This window comes from Monodon monoceros, unplaced genomic scaffold, assembly GCF_005190385.1.
Source record: "Monodon monoceros isolate NGI ecotype Baffin Bay Population unplaced genomic scaffold, NGI_Narwhal_1 Super_Scaffold_9, whole genome shotgun sequence".
Classification (NCBI taxonomy): Eukaryota; Metazoa; Chordata; class Mammalia; order Artiodactyla; family Monodontidae; genus Monodon; species Monodon monoceros.
The window spans coordinates 43623111-43644673 of record NW_021703786.1 but is presented as its reverse complement, the minus strand read 5'-3'; the positions used below and the strand labels follow the sequence as shown (position 1 = coordinate 43644673).

The following is a 21563-nucleotide window of genomic DNA, read 5'->3' as shown; positions in this document are numbered from 1 at the left end:
GCTTCCCTGGTGGCACAGTGGTTGAGAATCCGCCTGCCAATGTAGGGGACACGGGTTCGAGCCCTGGTCTGGGAAGATCCCACATGCTGCAGAGCAAGTGGGCCCGTGAGCCACAACTACTGAGCCTGCGCGTCTGGAGCCTGTGCTCCGCAACAAGAGAGGCCGCGACAGTGAGAGGCCCGCGCACCGCTATGAAGAGTGGCCCCCGCTCGCCGCAACTAGAGAAAGACCTCGCACAGAAACAAAGACCCAACACAGCCAAAAATAAATAAATAAATAAATTTTAAAAAAATAATTAAAAAAATAAGGAGACAGGATTGTGTGGGATACTTACAGATACTTTCAAGTTTCTGTAAAGTTTTATTTTTCAAACACCCAAAGTAAATGGCAAAATGTTAACATTTGTCATATCAGCAGTGAGTACATGGATGTATGTTATATTATTTCCTGCACTCTTCTCTGGATTTGAAATATTCTATAATAAATGATTTTTTTTTAATCAAAAATTTAAAAAGTATGTGCCCCATGGAGTTAGTCTCGGAAGTTGAAATCGGTGGGATCATGTAATGACCACAGATGGAAACGACCTCCTCCCTCCTATTCAGAGTTTTAAATCTTTATTATGTCAGCTGTCAGAAAAACGAACCGTGGAACTTCTTTTGCAAAGAGTTAGTATAAATTGGCAAGCCTTATCTTTGTCAACCTTGAGGGTTTACTTGGTTTGTATGATGTATTTTTTTCTTGTTTGGGTCGGTTCTGACTTAAGTTATATCCCACTTTTAAAGAATTATCTTTACATGTACATTCCCCTGCCAATGCACATTTGGTATGGCTGGATCTGTGATTTCATTTCATACCTTTAGACATTATGGATTCCAGTTATTCCATGGAAGAACTGATTATTTGTTGGGAACTGACTGTTACATTTAGTAGCATGCCTGATGATACCTTCCCTGGCATCACTATGGAGTGGTTTCTTCCCAACGTGATAAATATGTGCAATTTGTACAGCAAGTATCTTAATAAATGCATAGGTCAAATATAGAATATGAAATAGCCTTATTATTGACAAAAGAAAACAAACAACAAACAGCCTTGAGGAAGGAGTGAGTCAAGCTTTTAGATCTGGTGAGGTCAAATTCTGCACTGCAGTTACTTGAGGCATGGGTCTAGAAGTAAGGTTAAGGGGGCTTTGTAAGCTAGGAGTAGTTTTGGCTGCAAGTAACAGGATGCCTGGTTTACAGAGGCTGGTGCTTAAAACACTTGGTTATCTCACAGAGCACAGAGTCTACAGGTGGGACGCCCAGGACTGGCTCAGCTGCTCAACCATCTTGACAAGGCCCAGGCTCTTTCCACCTTTCTGTTCTGCCAACCCCAGTATGTGGCTTGTTGTTTTTACGGTTGATGCAGCTACAAGCAGCAAGACTGCTTTAAAGGCAGGAGGCAGAGGCTGGGAGAAATGGAGAAAGCCAGGGTGGGAGAAAAACAAAGAAAACCTTTCCTCCAATGGTTCACTTCTTTTATCAACAAAGGAATAACTTTTACAAAGTCTTCCAAGCAGACCTGATCCATGATTTGCCTGGGCTTGGTATATTACAACCCTAAGAAAATCAGGGCTGTTTTAGCAAAAACTAACTGTAGAGAAAGAGCTATTAAATTGATAATAAAGCTTAATGCCTTAAATTTTGTATATCCCAGGTCAATTTTGGACTGGGGAATGGTAATAGCGCTCTAAAGTTGTTTTGAAACCTATGGTGAATAAAGCAAACGGCTTTTTTTTCTTTTCCCCTAACAAAGCTATTTAAGGAACTCACAAAATAATAAACTTCAATTTTTGCAGACTTATTAACCTTTACTGTTTTGTTTTGTTTTGTTTTGTTTTTTTGCGGTATGTGGGCCTCTCACTGTTGTGGCCTCTCCCGTTGCGGAGCACAGGCTCCGGACGCGCAGGCTCAGCAGCCACGGCTCACGGGCCCAGCCGCTCCGCGGCACGTGGGAGCTTCCTGGACCGGGGCACGAACCCGTGTTCCCTGCATCGGCAGGCGAACCCTCAACCACTGCGCCACCAGGGAAGCCCCCTTTACTGGTTTTTTAAAACAGCAAATGAAGAGGCAAGGATTCCTCAGGTTAGAGTGACAAATTCACCCCAGTTCACCCAGGACTTCCTCAGTGTTAGCACTGCCAGTCCGTCATCCTGGTAAACCCACCGGTCCTAAGAAAAGAGAATCTGAAGAAGTGATGAAAGGTGTTTGATAAAGAAACGGAATCTTGCGAAGGTTTTGCAGAACCCGGAGGTTCTAGACATTGCATAATGCGATGAAAGCATATGAATGGGGGGGGCTTCAGCAATCACGGGGAGGGTCACAGTCAGAGAGTTAATATTTAAGCAAGAACTAACGGATGACTTGAAGTTGTAAAAGCAAAGGCCAGGAGTGGGGCGTGGGAGGCCACCTCACAGCATGCCTCCGAAAATTCACCATTCGGTATGTGCTCAACAGAAATGGGTAAGAAACAGAGCCCCGTGATATGTTCATGGAGACTTTTGACATTGCTCCTTGACCAGCAGTGCATTTGGTTGAGTTTATCAGCCCCCGAAATATAATCAAATCGACGCTACATCTTTTCCCGAGATAACAGATATTTGATCTTTTAGTTCCTTGATTTTCCAGACCAGGGATTCTACTCAAAGGAAAAGGAGGTTTGTGTTGCCTAATTCTAAAGGGATCCTATTCTGATTCTCAGTTATCTTCAATTTCTTTAACCCCAGCTCACAAATAATTGTAATGTAAGGAATGAATTACATGTAAATAATCCATTATGGGATTTTGTTGGGCAGCAGATGTCTATTTTAAAGATTTCAGTTTCTCCCATTTCCAAAAAAAAAACCAGGTCAGTGTTTACACATTCTCGGCATTCTGTTACCTACCTCGTCCATCATAATTGTTCAGAGAAAGTACTGATTCTTCGGTAACATCTGCACATGCCTTTGGTGTCGAGGCTGCAGTCTCTAAGGCGTGAGTCCCTTGGATCCATTGAGTGTGATGAGTCCTCTAGGTGGCTTTCTTCCTGTTTGGGACTTTAGCCATCTCATACTCATGGCTAGCCTAGCCTTCCTGATTTGAAGATAATTTCCCTAATGGAGAAGAGAAAAGAACAAAATAGAGGTTGAAGAGTCTTCTCCCCTGTCATCAGTTGATGTAATAGCATCCGTCCCCAAGCAGTCTGACTAAATGTAATGAAAATAAACTCTGGATTCATTTGAATGACTTTCATATCTTGGGCTATATGTTTTCATTTTTCAGCTCTTTTTAAATATAGGCTTAGATTTGCCCCAGAAACTGAGGACAGAGAAAAATGAAAATGTGTTAGTAAGGGAATAGAAGAAATACCTCATAAATTTTAAGGAAGTTGATTCTTTGTGGATGGATATTTATTGTGTATATATATAATCAAGCCAAACAAATGGTTTCAAGATGGGGAAATCAGTCAATCAGCAGAATGCTCCTCCCCCCCCACCCACCCACCCCCGACATTCTGCATATCGGCGGGTTCAGGGACTGGTTGGCACGCAGGACAAACTGTCTGCTTTTATCAGTTGGCTGTAGATTTACCACCTTAACTAGCCAATTCTCCTGAGAGACCTCAGGGGCAATAATAGATCAAGTAGCCAAAAAAGTTATCACTGGAGAAGGCACTTCAAGTTTTTCCTGCTTCCATATACTTCTCGCCAATGCCTTCAGTCTTTCTCAATTAACTTAATTCAACTAACGATGTAGAACATTACATATTAATGAAGCCCTGTATTTGGTATTATGAGTGAACAGTGTTGAAGATTACAGAACTCCTACCTCGAAATACTTACATTCCTGAGCAAACTAGGACAGATTTGTGCACAGACAGCTTGAGATGTGGTAGAATGTGGGCAGTTCCGTAAGGCAAGGTTCTAGTGAAAGAAGGGATCAGTTAGCTTAGGGGATCAGGGAGGCTTTATGGGCAAGTATGAATTGAATAGACCTTGCCCTGGGTCACCTGGTAGAATTCTGACAGTGGAGGCGGTGCCCAGAAAGTCATTCCCAGTAGGAGACCCAGTGTGACCCAAGGCGTAGAGGTAGGAAACTGCAGAGTGCGTCTGGGGACTCAAGAGAAGTCTAGTGCATCGAGCAGGGTTTGCAGAGATTGCGGGTGTGTGATCTCACTGTCGTCATCAGTGTCTTCCCACAAGTGTGGCTGCAGGTCAGCCACAGCAGCATCGCCTGAAGTTAGTTAGAAATGCAGAGTCTCAGGCCCTGCCCCAGACTTACTGAGTCAGAATCTGCATTTAAAAAGATCCCGGGTGATTGGCATGCGCACTGCAGTTTGAACAAGGTGATCTTTAGAGAGCATCTCTGTTGTCTTTGATTTGCTGTCCTTCGCCTTATGTGGAAGCCATACTATTTCCTTCTACCAGTAGCCACTTCTAAGTCTTTTGAGAATCACTTAAAACCTGGATTTCCTGAAGTTTCAACTTGAATAATGCAAGTTACCACTGACTCCTTGTCAGAGAGGAATTTAGCCCCTTTCCTTTCTTTCGATCTCCTCCTGCCCACTGCCTCCTTCTTTTCTCACTCTTTTGTGTCTCCCAAGGCTACTCGCTAAAAAGCCTGCATACAACTCTCTGTCTCAGAGTCTCCATCCAGGAAACCCGATCTAAGACAAGAGGTAAATCTTCAGCAGAGGGAAGTTACTCTGCTTTAAGAAGGGCAATCGTGAGCCTCTGGGGAGAAATCGGGAGGAAGAAGTTATACAGAAGAAAGAAGATGAATGAGGGGCAGAATGTGGGCACAATGGGATGCTACTGCTTTCTGTGACTCCCCGAAACTTTAGTTGAGTCTGTAAGAATCATGGCATGTTAGGGCTGATGAAATTTCTTGTGGAAGCTGGTTAGGGTCTGATTTCTATACCCCATTGACACAAGCAAGACAGACACCTCGGTCAGTTGCTCAGGCAGGGCGTTCCCAGTCGGGATCTGAGTTCCATTTGGGGACACTCTTCTGAATAGCTCAGGTTAGGGTGCAACCTCCCAGTTCATCTGAGACTAAATCTTCACCTTAGAAGAGACCAGAACTGCATCATCGCCACGGATGTTAAACTTTTCGACACGTGGTAGAGGAAAATAAAGATGTGGCTTGAGAGGGGACTGGGGAGTCCATCTCAGATTCAAAAGGGAAATTATGAAGACCTCTCTGAGGCCAGTCCTTTTAGCCAAGAAATGATGCAAAACCGCCGAGGAATCGCCAAGTACGCATGTGTGTATTTTTAAGGGATTAAGACAAACCTTTATAGGTGGACGCCCAGAAGAAAGCATGTGAATCCCAACATGAGTTGGAGTACTAAGCCGTAGTTTCCACACTGCCCAAGTTCAACAGGACGGGAAGCAGCACGGACTCTGCGGGTGACAAGCATGGTTCACTGCAACTGTACTCTGTCAGAGTCTCTGCAGGAAATCGAATTCACTGCAGATGGCTCAGATGAAGAGAAATACATGAAGAGGCCACTCCCAGAGAGCTAGCCTGGGTTTGGGAGACAAAAAGGGATGTGGAGATACCCAGACACCAGCAGCAGAGAGAAGCCGTGACCACCCCTGGGGCTGAAGCCAACATGGGGAAGAAGTTTGTTCACAGAGCCCATAGGAGTTGGAACAGTAGAGGAGGGACCACCTGGGGGGCTGCAGTCGTGGAGGGAAGCCGAAGTTGAATTGCCCGAGATGGGAGGCTGAAGGGAAGAAGTATCCTGACCTCCCTTTCCTCTGGTTTCTAACCTCTTGCCCAAATTTCCTATCAGTTGAACCCAATCAGAAACCATATGGAAAGAGAGCCTGGGGCGATATGGGACACAGAGCAGAGCAGAGAAAGGTGAAGGGAGCCTGGGACGATATGTGATACAGAGCAGAGCAGAGGAAGATGGAGAAGAATCTGTTGGAGGTTGGTGGAGAAGAGTCGGCAGATGGAGAATAGTCGCATAGGGCTGCTGTCTGGTATGAAGTTCCGCTCTTAAAAAGAAAACAACTCAGTAGCCTCCAGCGTGTGGGTTTGGGACAGATTATTCCAGCAGGCACATGCTAGGAAAGACTGGTTGGCAGAAAATTGCAGCTCAGACGGAGATCCGTGCAAGGTCCCGGGTCTGGCCCTGGAGAAGAATGGGCTTGTGTGATGCTTCTGGAGGAGGTGCCATGGTGGGCTTGCAGCCAGGCTTCTGATAGCACAGTGACCTGTCTGCATCTAACGTTTTGTCATCTCAAAGTTGGTCCACTGCTTTGCTTGGCAGGATGCTAAAGGATTCTCCTGGCATCCATCTCTCCCTGGCTTACTGCCCTCATTACTACGGTTGAGGAAAATTGGTGAGAACAAGGTTTACTGAGTAGGTTTGGAAAACTCCACTTTCTGTCTCCCGCTGGAAAGCTCTTTTAATAGGTCATGGTCCTGAGGAGGCCACACAGGCCTGTCCATATCATCAGAACCTAAGGAGAACCTATTCTCTGCTCATCTTATCTGCAGAGAGTAGACCTTAGTGCCCTGAGAAAGTTCTTAGAATTTGCAGAGGTAACTAAAGATCTAAAGCTATAATTCTCGTAAGCCAGAAAGAGAAAATAAATATCATATATTAATGCATATATGTGGAATCTAGAAAAATGGTATAGATGATCTTATTTGCAAAGCAGAAATAGAGACACAGACATAGAGAACAAACATATGGACACCAAAGGGGGAAGGGGTGGTGGTGGGAGGAATGGTGAGATTGGGATCGACACATATACACTACTGTGTATAAAGTAGATAACTAATGAGAACCTATGATACAGCACAGGGAACTCTACTCAGTGCTCTGTGGGTGACCTAACTGGGAAGGAAATCCAAAAAGGAAGGGATGTATGTGTACGTATAGCCGATTCACTTTGCTGTACAGTAGAAACTAACACAACATTGTAAAGCAACTATACTCCAATAAAAATTGTTTAAAAAATCTTGAAACAAAGATGTAATTTCACTAGCTAACCAGTCAAAAAATAAATAAATAAAGCTGTAATTCTCCATCTTCTGCGTATCTCTCCAAGGGAGGCCAATGTGCTACTCTTCGGAGGTTGGAATCCTTTCAAATGTCTTTCTGCACCTTGGAATTCCGGGATATGAAGTCATTTCTACCACTTTAATATATGTCTTTCTGTCCTCATTGCTACCTTTATGTCTCCCCTGAAATACCATGGCCTTGTCACTGGTTTTGATGTCTCTGGTGTGGCCCTCTATCTCCACGCTGCAACTGGAGGGATCTTCCCAAAATGCAAGTTTCATTGAAGCATGTCCTTGCTTAAAATCCTTCAACAGTTCACCATTGAAGATTCTAGTAGATGCTTTACTGCCTGGCCACCGCCCACCCTCATTCTCACCTTTCCCCAACATCAGCTCTCCACCCAACATGCACATGCGCACACACACACACACTACCGTCCGCCACACACCGTTCATTACTATGTTTCAACTCCACTGGACATCGCTCATTCTTTTCTAAGATGTCAACATATGGTCTCTTGAATTTTCTGACTCAGGGTATCAAGATGTAGAGACCCATTTCACTCCCCTGGGTTTCTTTTATAAACATCTTGGAAGAAAACTGCCTGAAATGTTTGCTACAAATGAAATGTGTGATCTTCTCATTAGTTTTTTTCTTTCTTTTAATCACCCTAAAAGGAGTCTCATAAGTCATGCTTAGGATTTACTGGAGATGCATAATAATGAAGCCAGTCTCCTGATTTAGCAACACTCCTGGGATTTCTCCATCTCCCACTGCAGGGCACAGAATGCTGTGCCTGAGAACAGATCAAGGTAGAGGCTTGGAAACCAGGGCTGTCCTGTTGATGACTTCAAGTGGGAAGAAAGAGCAAAGCGATGTACTCAGGGAGATTTCTCAAGCATTAACAGAGAAAGGAGTTTAGAATGTCAGGACACTGGGCTTAGACTGACATTTTGTATGATAATTATTGAATATGTAACCAGAAAGTAAAAGCTCTGCATTCAACAAAAAGAGGGAAATCTTTTATTAATACTGATTCCTAGAGAAATTTACTTGGGAGCCTCAAATTTTTTCTTTGTTTATTTTTAAAATTTATATTTATTTATTTATTTATTTGGCCGTGCCACACGGCTTGCGGGATCTTAGTTCCCCAACCAGGGATTGAACCTGGGCTACGGCAGTGAAAGCGCCGATTCCTAACCACTGGACCACCAGGGAATTCCCTTTAGTTTTTAAAAAGATAATATAAAATCTTCAGGGACTAAGCACTATTCTAGGTGCTGGGGAATAGAGAAATAAACAGAAAAGACAATGTCTGTGCGCTCATGGGGTAAGACTGGGAGAAAACAGACACATAGTTATACAGTGTTGGGTCAGATAATGATAAGAGCTGGGATGGAAGATAAAGCAGAAGTAAAATGATAGTGCAGGATGGGACAGGGTGACTATAAGGGCTAATCAGGAAAAGCCTCTCTGGGGAAATGAAGTGTGTTCAGAGACCAGACTGAAGTGATGGAGGGGGCTCTGCAAATATCTAGGGAAACAGCGTGCCAGGAACAGGAACAGCAGGGGCCAAGGCCTTGATGCGTTCAAGGAAGGACAAGGAGGCCAGTGTGGCCACACGCCATGAGCAGGAATGGTGAGAAACAAGACCAGACAAGCAGCCAGAGCTGAGATCCTGTAGGGCCTTGAGGGCCGTGGTAAGGATTTTGGATGCTCTTGGGCCAAGGGAAGCCATTGGAGGATTGAGAGCAGGGGGAATGTGGTTGGTCAATGTTTTCAAAGGATTGCGCTGGCTTCTGTGTGGGGCGTTCTCCCCGTAGGGGGGGAAGAGAGGAGAGGAGCAGCAGGGACACCAGTAGGAGGATGTTACAGGTCTGTGTGGCATGTTAACATGGCATGCACTGAGATGCCAGTGGTGCAGAATGTGAGATGTGGTTGGATTCAGATGTGTTTGAAGTAGGTTAGAAGGATTTTCTGTTGAATGGGATGAGGGTCTGAGTGAAAGACAATCCAAGATATGTGTCCTGAGCAAATGGGTAAATGATGTTGCCCTTTACTGCGGGGGTGCCCAACAGAATTGGGGCGAAAATTAAGAATATGCTTTGGATATCTCAGCTCTCAGCAGCTTATTAGGGGTGAAAGTAGAAGTGTTGTTCGGGTAGCTGTATATTCACATTTAGAATTTGGGGTGAAGATTGGGACTGGAGAGTTTGTCAAGTAAATTCAGGATGTGTTCATAATTTAAATTATGGGTTTTAATTTATTTTATTGAAGTATAGTTGCTGTACAATATTACATAAGTTACAGGTGTACAATATAATGATTCACAACGCTTAAAGGTTATACTCCATTAATAGTTATTATAAAACATTGGCTATATTCCCCACATGGTGCAATATATCCTCGTAGCTTATTTTATACCTAATAGTTTGTACCTCTTACTTCCCTACCCCTATGTTGCCCCTCCCCCCTTCCCTCTCCCCACTGGTAACCACTAGTTTGTTCTCTAAACATGTGAGTCTGCTTCTTTTATATTATATTCACTAGTTTGTTGTATTTCTTAGATTCCATATATAAGTGATACAGTATTTATGGGGTTTGATTTTTAAAATTCTTTAGGGTGTAAGGATGGAGCATAGAGGAAGTCTAAAGTGCTAGGTCAGGGGGAAGAGGGGAATACATCCAAAGAGACTAAGAAGGATGGCCAGCAGGTAGTAAGAAATATAGCCGTTTGGACTTCTCAAAGCCATGTGAAAAAGTGTTCTAAAAAAGAGGGAGTCAAAAATAATGTTTTTTAAATCAGGTCCGTCAGGATGACCTGATTATTTAAAAAAGAATGGAAAATAACAAGTGTTGGTGAGGATGTGTTGGAACACTGCTGATGGGAATGTAAAATGATGTAGCTGCGATGGAAAACAATATAATGGTGCCTCAAAAACATAAAAATAGAATTACCAGGTGATCTAACAATTTCATTTCTGGGTATATACTCAAAAGAATTGAAAGCAGGGACTCAGATATTTGTACACCTATGTTCATAGCAGCATTGTTCACAATAACCTCAAATTGGAAGCAACCCAAGTGTCCATCAACAGATGAACAGATAAACAAAGTATGTGCTATACATACAATGAAATATTATTCAGCCATAAAAAGGAAGGAAATTCTGACACATGCTACAACATGGATGAGCCTTGAAGATATGCTAAGTGAAACAAGTCAATCGCAAAAGGACAAATATCGCATGGTCTCACTAATATGAGGTACCTATAATAGTCAAATTCATAGAGGCAGAAAGTAGAATGATGGTTGCCAGGGGTTGGAGGAGAGGGGAAATGGGGAGTTATTGTTTTTAATGAGTACAGGGTTTCAGTTTTGGAGGATGAAAATAGCTCTGGAGGTGGATGGTGGTGATGGTTGCACAATGTGAATGCACTTTTTTTGTTTTTAATTTATTTTTTGGCTGCACTGTGCAGCTTGTGGGATCTTAGTTCCCTGACCAGGGATCAAACCCAGGCCCATGGCAGTGAAAGCACTGAGCCCTAACCAGTGGACCACCGGGGAACTCCCAGTGTGAATGCACTTAATGCCAATGAACCACACGAAAAAAAAAAAAAAAATCCCTATACTAAAACTACACTAAGAAAATTTTGCACTCAAAATTTTAGCGAAAATTGTAAATTTTCTGCTATGTATATTTTACCCCAACGTTTTGTGTTTTCTTTTTGAGGATGGTTTTTTCAACAAATATGTTGGGACAATTGGATATCAATATATTTTTTTAAAAGCTAAACTTAGATCCTTATCTCACGTAATAAACAAAAATCAATTCAAAATGGATTATAATCCTACATTTAAGAGCTAAATCTATAAAAGCCTTTGAAGAAAAAACAGGAGAAATCTTATAACTTTGGTTAAGCAAAGATTTCTTAAATAGGACATCAAAAGCATAATTCATAAGATAAAAATTAATAAATTGGATTTCACTAAACATTAAAAAGTCTTCTCTGAAAAGACATTGTTTAGAAAGTTAGAAAAAAATCACAGAATGAGAGAAAATATTGGCAAATTACATACCTGAAAAAATGGTTTATCTCCAGAATATAAAGAACTCCCATAATTCAATCAGGAGACAAACAACCCAATTAAAATGGGTAATTAAATAGACAGTTCATCAAAGGAACTATATGAATGGTTAATAAACACATGAAAGGTTGCTCGACACAGTCATTAGGGAAATGCACATTAAAACTACAATGAGATACAGCTATACACCTACTAAAATAGCTAAAATCCAAAAGACTGAACATACCAAGTGTTGGAGAGATTGTGGAGAAACTGAAATCTTAAAGCACTACTGGTGGGAATGCATAATGATATAACCACTTGGAAAGGAGTTCGGCAGTTTCTTTAAAAGTTAAATTTAAACTTCCTAAAAGATCTGTCAGTTCAGTTCCTAACTCTCCACTCAAGAGAAACAAAACGATATATCCGTAGAAAGACTTGTAGGCATATGTTCATAGAAGCATTACTCGTAAAAGCCCCAAAGTAGAAACGATCCAAATGTCCATCAGCTGGTGCATGGAGAAACACAATATTATGTCGTCATGCACTGGAATACTATTTGGCAATCAAAAGGAAGAAACTACCGACACAAGTCACAACATGGCTGAACCTGAAAAGCACTATGGTAAGTGAAAGATGTCAGATACAAAGGACCACATATTGCATGATTCAGTTTACATGAAATACCCAGAAAAAGCAAATCTACATAGAATGAAGATCGATGATTACCTGGGCAGCGGTGGGAGTGAGGGTTGACTGCAAATGGGTAGGCAGGAACCTTTTCAGGTGATGGAAATGTTCTACATCTGAATTAGGTTATGGTTGCACAGCTTTATAAATGTGTTAAAAAGTGGCGACTTACAAGGGGCATATTTTATGGAGTGCAAATTTTACCTCAATAAAGCTGCTAAAATTGTTTTACGGATTTTTTTTAAAAAGAGAGAGTACTGTGTACTAGTTGACACTAGTACTGTGTCAAGTTAGTGCCTTGACAAGGAAGGTCCATCCATTAACTTTAACAAATTAGCCTCTCCTCTTCCTATTTATACAAATAACACATGTTCATATCAGACAACTTAGAAAGTACAAAGAGAAAGAAAAAGAAAATCACCCATAATCCAAAGACAACCACCATTAACATTTTGGCCAGTGCAACTTTTGAAAACTTTTGACACGTTCTGGCTGACATTATTTCCAAACTTTCATGGAAAAGGGGAATTTCCTGGAGGTGGCGCCAGGAATGTGCATTTTTAACAAGCCTCTCCAGGCAATTCCAATGCATTTCAAGGTTTAAGGACAAGCGGCCTAAAAGCAGAACATGGCTACTCCAATGGAAATGCTCCTTTACATAAAAAGGAAAGAACTATCACAGATTGGTCACCAATTTAGAACATGTACCACATCCCGCAGGATGGAGAAAATAGTGAGGCAGAGACTGATGAGATGCTCACGAACCCACTTCTTCCTTCTGTCAATAAGTTAAATGTTATTTCCCAGCCTTCCTGACAGTGGTCAGAGGACGCGCTATTGAGTTCTGCCCAGTGAAGTGTGGGCAGAAGGAGTACTGGCCACGTCCGGGCTTGGCTCTAAATCTCCTGTGGGATCCTTCACTTTTATCCTCTTTGCTCTTCAGCCATCAGAACACAGAACATCCAGATGGGTTCTTAGGGTTAAGAGATGGTGGTATAATCAAATGGGAGAGGATTTTGAGTAACTGGGAAGAGAGAAAGCCCTGTTCGCAGAGAGCTCTAGCTTAGGAAAAGCAAGGGAAAGATGCTTCCAAAATGGGAAAACCACTGGAGATGTGCCTGGCCACACCCCTTTCTATTCTGCCAGTAGAGGCATCTGCGCCCTCCGGAAGTGTACTGGCTCAAGAGACTTGCATAGTAAATCAAACTGGGAAAATTATTATCAGGCAGACATGTCAGAGAAGGCAAGGACAACCATACAATAAATTCAAAGGGATAAAGGAGGAAAAAATTAAGAGAGACTATAACACCTCAAACAAAATGAAGTTCGGGGGAAATGCTCCTGGGAGAATTGTAGGAGGACTGTCTCTGGTACAGAAAAAGCTGATGTTCACCTACTATGCACAGGTCTGGCTGGTTAATTACACCTAGTTTCTAGACTGATGGATATTCCATCATTCATGATGCCAATGACACAATGAAAGTTGATAAATATTTTGCACATCCCTTCTGGATGGGGGGAGAGGGCATGCAGAAAGAAGGCAGGCTCTCTGGAAGGCCTTTTCAAAGCTGCAAGCATTCAGAAGGCAGTGGAATAGCTGGAGGAGCCCCACGAGAGTCCTCAGACAGCATTAGAGGGCTTTATGATGGCTTGACAATAGAAAGCTACCTTTGCTCAGTAATGTGGGATTCCCAACCTTCTCAGCCCATGCGCTAGCCCCCTCCAAACTCATGGTGGAAGACTCCAACATGCCGTTCCATGCTATCAAATGCATGCAAGGCAATCACCTAAGGGGGCAAAGTATGAAGGACCTCTTGGCTTTCAAAATAGCACAGCCATTTAAGTCACCAGAGGAAATCAAATGGCTTAATTCTGATTATTCTTTGGAATGCCTAGAAAGTACCCTATAGTGGCGTGCAAAAGACCAGGGAACGAGGACTCTTTGGGGAAAGCCCCAGTAGTCAAACCGCCTGCCAAGAATTGGCAGCAATAACTAAAAGACCGAAGTCATTAGTCTCTTTCTCTTTATTTCCAGATCATTTGCCAGTTTTCCCAGCATCATTTGTTGAATAATCTACCCCTTATTTACTGATCTGAAATGCCAACTTCATCATGAAACACATTCTCATGTGGTCGTGGATCCATCACTGAGGTTTGTATTTTGCTTCTTGTTATTCTCTGTGAAGTACAGAGTTTGAAACTTATCTTTTATTCATTTATTTATTTATTTATTTACTGTATAGCACAGGGAACTATATTCAATATCTTCCATTAACCTATAATTGAAAAGAATCTGAAAAATTATAGATACATATGTATACGTATAACTGAATCACCCTGCCGTACACCAGAAACTAACACAGCATTGCAAATCAACCACACCTCAACAAAAAATAATTCATCAAGCTTAAGATTTTAAAATTGCACTGTGTGTAATTTATACCCCAATTTTTTAAAACACAGACTAATATATGTATACATACCATATGCACATTATAGAAACACACATATATAATATATATGTATGCACTTTATATATATAATATATATGCCTGTAGGTAGATATTTTATAAATATATGCATTATATATTACATACATGTTTCCATTTCCAAATCTAATCAAGAAATTATTCTTTTGGCTACTTTTTTAAAAGATATTTTTGATGTGGACCACTTTTAAAGTCTTTATTGAATTTGTTACAATATTGCTTCTATTTTATGTTTTGGTTTTTTTTTTTTTTTTTGGCTGTGAGGCATGTGGGATCCTAGTTCCCCAACCAGGGATCGAACCCACACCCCCTGCATTGGAAGGTGAAGTCTTAAACACTGGACCACCAGGGAAGTCCCTTGGCTACTTTTCTTTTACTCCTGGCAGTTTTGATTTTTTTTTTCTACCATCTTTATTGGAGTATAATTGCTTCACAATGGTGTGTTAGCCTCTGCCCTACAACAAAGTGAATCAGCTATACACATAAATACATCCCCATATCTCCTCCCTCTTGCGTCTCCCTCCCGCCCTCCCTATCCCACTCCTCTAGGTGGTCACAAAGCACCGAGCTGATCTCCCTGTGCTATGCAGCTGCTTCCCACTAGCTATCTATTTTACGTTTGGTAGTGTATATATGTCCATGCCACTCTCTCACTTCGTCCCAGCTTCCCCTTCCCCCTCCCTGTGTCTTCAAGTCCATTCCCTACCTCTGCGTCTTTATTCCTGTCCTGCCCCTAGGTTCTTCAGAACCATTTTTTTTTTTTTTTAGATTCCATATATATGTGTTAGCATACAGTATTTGTTTTTCTCTTTCTGACTTACTTCACTCTGTATGACAGACTCTAGGTCCACCCACCTCACTACAAATAACTCAATTTCGTTTCTTTTTATGGCTGAGTAATATTCCATTGTGTATATATACCACATCTTCTTTATCCATTCATCTGTCAATGGGCACTTAGGTTGCTTCCATGTCCTGGCTATTGTAAATAGTGTTGCAATGAACATTGTGGTACATGTCTCTTTCTGAATTATGGTTCTCTCAGGGTATATGCCCAGTAGTGGGATTGCTGGGTCATATGGTAGTTCTATTTTTAGTTTTTTAAGGAACCTCCATACTGTTCTCCATAGTGGCTGTATCAATTTACATTCCCACCAACAGTGTAGGAGGGTTCCCTTTTCTCCATAGTCTCTCCAGCATTTATTGTTTGTAGATTTTTTGATGATGGCCATTCTGACTGGTGTGAGGTGAAACCTCATTGTAGTTTTGATTTGCATTTCTCTAATGATTAGTGATGTTGAGCATTCTTTCATGTGTTTGTTGGCGATCTGTATATCTTCTTTGGAGAAATGTCTGTTTAGGTCTTCTGCCCATTTTTGGATTGGGTTGTTTGTTTTTTGATATTGAGTTGCATGAGCTGCTTGTAAATTTTGCAGGTTAATCCTTTATCAGTTGCTTCACTTGCAAATATTTTCTCCCATTCTGAGGGTTGTCTTTTTGTCTTGTTTATGGTTTCCTTTGCTATGCAAAAGCTTTTAAGTTTCATTAGGTGCCACTTTTTATTTTTGTTTTTATTTCCATTTCTCTAGGAGGTGGGTCAAAAAGGACTTGCTGTGGTTTATGTCATAGAGTGTTCTGCCTATGTTTTCCTCTATGAGTGTTATAGTGTCTAGCCTTACATTTAGGTCTTTCATCCATTTTGAGCTTATTTTTGTGTATGGTGTTAGGGAGTGTTCTAATTTCATTCTTTTACATGTAGCTGTCCAGTTTTCCCAGCACCACTTATTGAAGAGGCTGTCTTTTCTCCATTGTATATTCTTGCCTCCTTTATCAAAGATAAGTTGACCATATGTGCATGGGTTTATCTCTGGGCTTTCTACTCTGTTCCATTGATCTATATTTCTGTTTTTGTGCCAGTACCATACTGTCTTGATTACTGTAGCTTTGTAGTATAGTCTGAAGTGTGGGAGCCTGATTCCTCAGCTCCATTTTTCTTTCTCCAGATTGCTTTGGCTATTCAGGATCTTTCGTGAAACATATCTTTTAACTAAAATGAATTAATTACATTATTCAGATCTTCAACCTCCCTATTTTTGCCTTTTGATCTGCTGAAGATTTAAAGAAGTATAATACCTTCCTCACCACCACTCTAATTCTGTCAATTTCTCCATGAATAGCAAATATTTTGTCTTTATGTATTTTGATGCAGCATTATTGCCCAGATAAAAGTTTGCTATCAGCGACACATCCTCTGTGAGTTGTAACTTTTGTCAAAACAAAATAAGGCTTCCAGTTTTAAAATCATAGAGAAAAGGTGGCTTCATTTTCATTTCTTTTCAAAATCATTCCAAACAACAAGGAGAAACTGAAACCCAAACTCCATCTTTGATGAAAGCAGAAGACTTGTACAACCCCAAACAATATTGTTACATGAAAAGGGAGCATGAATGGATGACTTGTAAATGGCTTAGCAATGAGAGAAAGGTTTATCCCACTTATGGCAGGGGGAAACTGGTGAGAAGCAGGAAATATTGCCTGGCTGAGAGCTGGAAAACCTTCGGAATTAGAGAAGGCAAGTACCAAAGAAACCAGGGGTGAGGTAGCGTTGACAACCAGAGGGTTATTTGAAAGTCTTTACAAGAAGCAATTAGATCCAATGTCCCCTACCCTGCCTACCACTATCCTATATAGTCAGCAATTATCCCCAGTATAAAGCAAGAGAAAAATACTTTTTCAAAAATTGCACCTGAGAGCCTTTAAACTCAGATACATTGACCATAGAGTAGGGCCAGGTGAGATGGAGGTCCGAACATAGGGGAATAAGGTTTCAAAGTCTGTTCATAGAATGATGAGAACATTTCCTATCAGCCACAGAATTCTGGGAGGGAGGCTGAGAAACCAAATCCTTTTACACACAGCCAAAGAAAAGACCTACCCACATTGACATTCGATTCCCAAAGGAAAAGCTAGGTGGCCACTTGTTTCCCATACAGTGAAATCAATAACTTCCATGGGTGTAGTTTTCAATTAGTTTTTCAGTGCTTCACTCTTAAATATGAACAGCAGAGAATCATGAGACCTCCGAAGACGGCTCCTGATACAAAAGAGAGGAATCAAAACAAAATCAGCAGAAGTGAAAATAATGCAGAGAGTTTTAAAGTTTAATTTCTTTAAACTTTAAAGAAGCTGTAATTAGTATCCTCAGAAATAGTAAAATATTGTGCATCTATGAAACAAACCTGTTTATAAAGGGGACAGGGAGCAGCGATCAACAAAGAAGAAGCAGCCTTTGGAAATTAAAAATGTGAAAACCATGATGAAAAGTTCAGTAGCGTTTGGAAAACAAAGCAGAAAATTCTTCAAGAACTTAGATTAAAATTATAAAGATATAGACAAAAGGAAAGAATCCAATTCCTAATTTTGTCACAATTTCTGAAAACAAAAATCAAGAAAATGTAGGGGAAGGTATTATTAAAGGAACAATAAAACTAACCGTCCCAGAACTGAAGGATAAACGGTTCCAGATTACTTCCTACCAGATGCTCAGCACAGTGGGTGATAAAATACATCAGTACACACAATAGTGAAATTTCAGAATACTGAGATAAAGAGAAGAACCTAAAAACATGAAAGGTGGGGTGGGAAACAGGGCACAAGCAAAAATCAGTGATCAGAATGGCACTGGACTTCAAAAGAGCAATGCGGCAAAGACTTTAAAAATTGGATAGAAACGAAATCCAACCTAGAATTCTAGACTGGCAAGATTTGCAATTAAGTGTCAGGGTAGGAATGCAAAAGTCTAAAACAATATATATATAAACTAGCATACGTCTTTTTCTCTTTTTTTTCCTTCCAGAAAGCAACTAAGGGATATACTCCAACAAAATTAGATAGTAATACAAGAAAATGAAAGACCGAGGACTCAGAAAAGTGGGGAAAGGGGATGGAGGGATGTCCCAGCTGACAGTGTGGCTTCAAACCTAGAGATGGAGCAGAAGGATGGAGGTCTCAAGTAGTGATGTCTCCTGAAAGAGGTTCGAAATGATAGATTTTCTGATGGCTGTAAGCACATGAAGATAATGTTGAGAGATATCTTACAGAGCTTTTGGTATTTATGGGAAAAGTTAGCCACAAGTTGAAGGGAAAAAAAAAACCTTAAGCAAATGAAAAATAATGAGGCAAGCTCTGACTCCAGGCAAAACAAAAAGATGTACAAGAAAGAAAATACTTACGACAATTACTGGTTAAACCGTTAGCACTATTTACATAGAGATAATAATAAAAACACCTGTGATGCACACTGTTGGTTACCTTGCCAGTGTCTACACTCCTTTCTTCCTTGATTCCAAACCTCAATTTTGTTCAGGCAGCAATGTGCCTATCTAAAAACTCTTGCAATGTTAGATTACCTTGCAGTTGGAGGTGTGTGACACAGAGCCTGCTAATGAGACATGAGCTAAGTGTTCCTAGGAAACTTTTTCTTTTTTCTCTCCTCTGGCTTCCCTTCTTCCTTCCTTTTTTTTTCCCTCCCTGAAACATGGGTGCAACATTGGAGGTGTAGCAGCTGTCTTGTGACCATGAGGACAAAAACTATGAGCCTAAAACAGGAGAACAGAAAAATTAAAAAAGCCTGGGTCCCTAAGGACATCTTAAAACCACCACATGAGCTTTTGACTGCATGAAAGCCATTGCTAGGTGTGTTTTCTGTTACTTGCAGCCAAGCACATTCCTAACTGATACAATAGTGGATATGGACAAACCTCCAAATTGTGATATAACTACAACAGAAGAATGAGAGCAGAGTAAAATGGGTATAAAAAAATCCTTTGCTGGCAATATAAGAAGCTAATATCATCGATCAACTGAGGTCTGTTTATGTCCATTAATTTTAACACGTTTCTTACATATAAGAAACAGCCAAAAGAACTGAAAAATGTTGCATTTAGAATGTTGGATGGGGATGAGGGATAAGGACCTGACATATTTGTTATATCCTTTTAGAAGTAAAAAAAAATTTAGACTGTGCCCATGCTTAACTTTTTTTGATTAAAACATTAAATTAATTAAAAAGTAAAACAAAAAGCTTTGTTTCCCATAATGTGTTTTACCTTAGATTTTTTTACTTTGTCTTCTATTAATATGGTAACTTCCATTTTCCATATTTTTCCTTTTTAATATTTCAGCCATGTCTTTTCCCATGCTTTTATCTTAGTCTGTTTGGATCACTTTATTTTAGGTGTGTAAATTGTAGACAGTACATACTCAGGTTTGGGGTTTTGACCCCATTGGTTTTGTCTTTTAATAGAAAGGCTTGATCCATTTGCTTTTATTGATACAACTCCTATGTTTGATCTTTGTTCTGTCATCTTTTTCTGTGCTTTCCACCTTTTTATGTTTTCTTTGCTTTCTGGCTTGACAAGTAGATTTAGCGTTTTGAAAGACGTATTTCGTTTTAAGCTCTACTGATTCTTATCTTTAAGGTTTTTCAAAAATGCATTTCAAAAGGCATTTCTTAAACTGTATTTCCTTAACAGTCCGAACCAGGACTGAAATGTTAATTCCTCCAATTATTATGTTTAAAACAGTACATAGAACTTTCCTGCCTACTTTCTTTTCTGCTTTGCTTTTCTTCTTTTTCTTTTCTTCTCCCTCACGATCCACATTCACCTTCTTTTCACAACATATTTTTGAGAGTTTTACATTCTGTCAACTGTTTCATACTTTTATTCATGTAACAAACCGTGTTCCATATATTGTACTAGATAATAAGCTTAGAGAAAGGGACACAATTCTTGCCCCCCAGGCACTTGAAGGTGACTAGGAAAGCGATGGTAGTCCAGGGAAGTGGCATAGCAGAGGTCTGCCTGTGATATGGGGGAGAAACTAGGAGAGGCATGAAACCTGGACTGGCTTCTCAGGGAAGACTTCCTGGTGGAGGGGGCACTTGAGCTGAATCTTAGAGCATGTAGTCCAAGAGTGGGGAGAAATCTTTCTAGCAGAGGGAGCAGCATACGTAAGGACAAGGAAGTAAAATGCCTTGGGTTGTGATAACTACAAACAGCTCAGTGTTGCACGAACATGGTGGCTGGTGAGAAAGGAGAAGGTCGGGGGGTGCAACGAGAGATCCACTCACTAGGTCATAGATGGCTTTGAATGTCCCTCTCAAGAAGAATGCTACTGAAGAATCCTGAGTAGGATGCAGATGGGACTGGGGGAGGGTAGCAACGAGGATGGAAAGTGGCAGGCCTTTTATGAGGACATTTATAATGAAGGTGATTAAAATAAAGAGAAAGTGATGGAACAGGAGAAATCAGGATAGTCAGCAGACCTCAAGCCTGTGACCTTGAAGTGACAGCAAGGAAGTTACCTCTCCACATGCTACTCCAAACTCTCTGGTCCAATTTTGCTCCAGCTCCAGACAAAGCTCCACTGGAAACGGGATATGACTTTCCAGTTGATACCATGAAGAAATATCAGCTCACTGGCCACAATCCAGTGACCAGTCCAGTCCCCTGGTCACAGTCCAGTGGTTTGAACGAGCTGTCTTTTGAGGAGTAGGAGATTCGGGCAGAAGATGGGAGAAGACGGAAGTCACTTCAAGCCCAGTTTAATGAGTCCAAAGAGGTGACCGAGAAACCAGGTAAGCCCCTTTCCGCTGCCTCAAATTCTCACACATCCCTCGGGAAGTCTTTCATTGTTTAAACAGAGATAATTTAATAAGGTGTGGCAATGTTAGGAGTTACAAGCAAAAACATGGTTTCTTAGTTCAGCTCTGGGTTTTGCAGGGTAGAGTGACGTGGCTATGTAAGTGATGTGGTTATGAATAGATGAGAGAGGAAGTCTTTAATTTGGTAATCCTAATACACGTACATAACACCTTCTGTTACTGTCCTACAGCCCTTCGGTATTTTGTTCTATCTTTTTCATTCTTTTTCCTCTTTGAACGTCAGTTTTTGAAGTTTCTATTGATGCCTTCAAGCTCATTGATTCTTTCCTCGGCTGAGTCCAGTTTATTGATGAGTCCATCAAAGGCGTTCTTCATTCCTGTCATGGTGTTTTGATCTCTAGCCTTTCCTTTTGATTCTTTCTTGGAGTTTCCATCTCACTGCTTCCATTCCCAATCTGCCAATCTGTTCTTGCATGTTGTCTACTTTTTCCATTAGAGCCCTTGGAATCATAGTCATTTTAAATTCCCAGTCTGCTAATTCCAACATCTCTGCCACATGTGAGTTTGGTTCTGATGTTTGCCCTGTCTCTTCAACCCGTGTTATT

General features: G+C 40.9%; 1 protein-coding gene across 4 annotated transcripts in view; it reads left to right on the top strand.

Annotated features, from left to right (window-relative positions):
- The window catches only part of ADPRM (ADP-ribose/CDP-alcohol diphosphatase, manganese dependent), a 382718-nt gene that overhangs the window by 300891 nt on the left and 60264 nt on the right, over positions 1 to 21563 (top strand). The window contains exon 7 of one of the 4 annotated variants that reach the window (XR_003791852.1): positions 13838 to 13902. The exons of the other annotated variants lie outside the window; for them this stretch is intronic. The gene's annotated coding sequence lies outside the window, so the exon portion shown is untranslated. Of the gene's footprint in view, positions 1 to 13837; positions 13903 to 21563 lie in introns of those variants that run through there. 4 annotated transcript variants of the gene reach the window in all.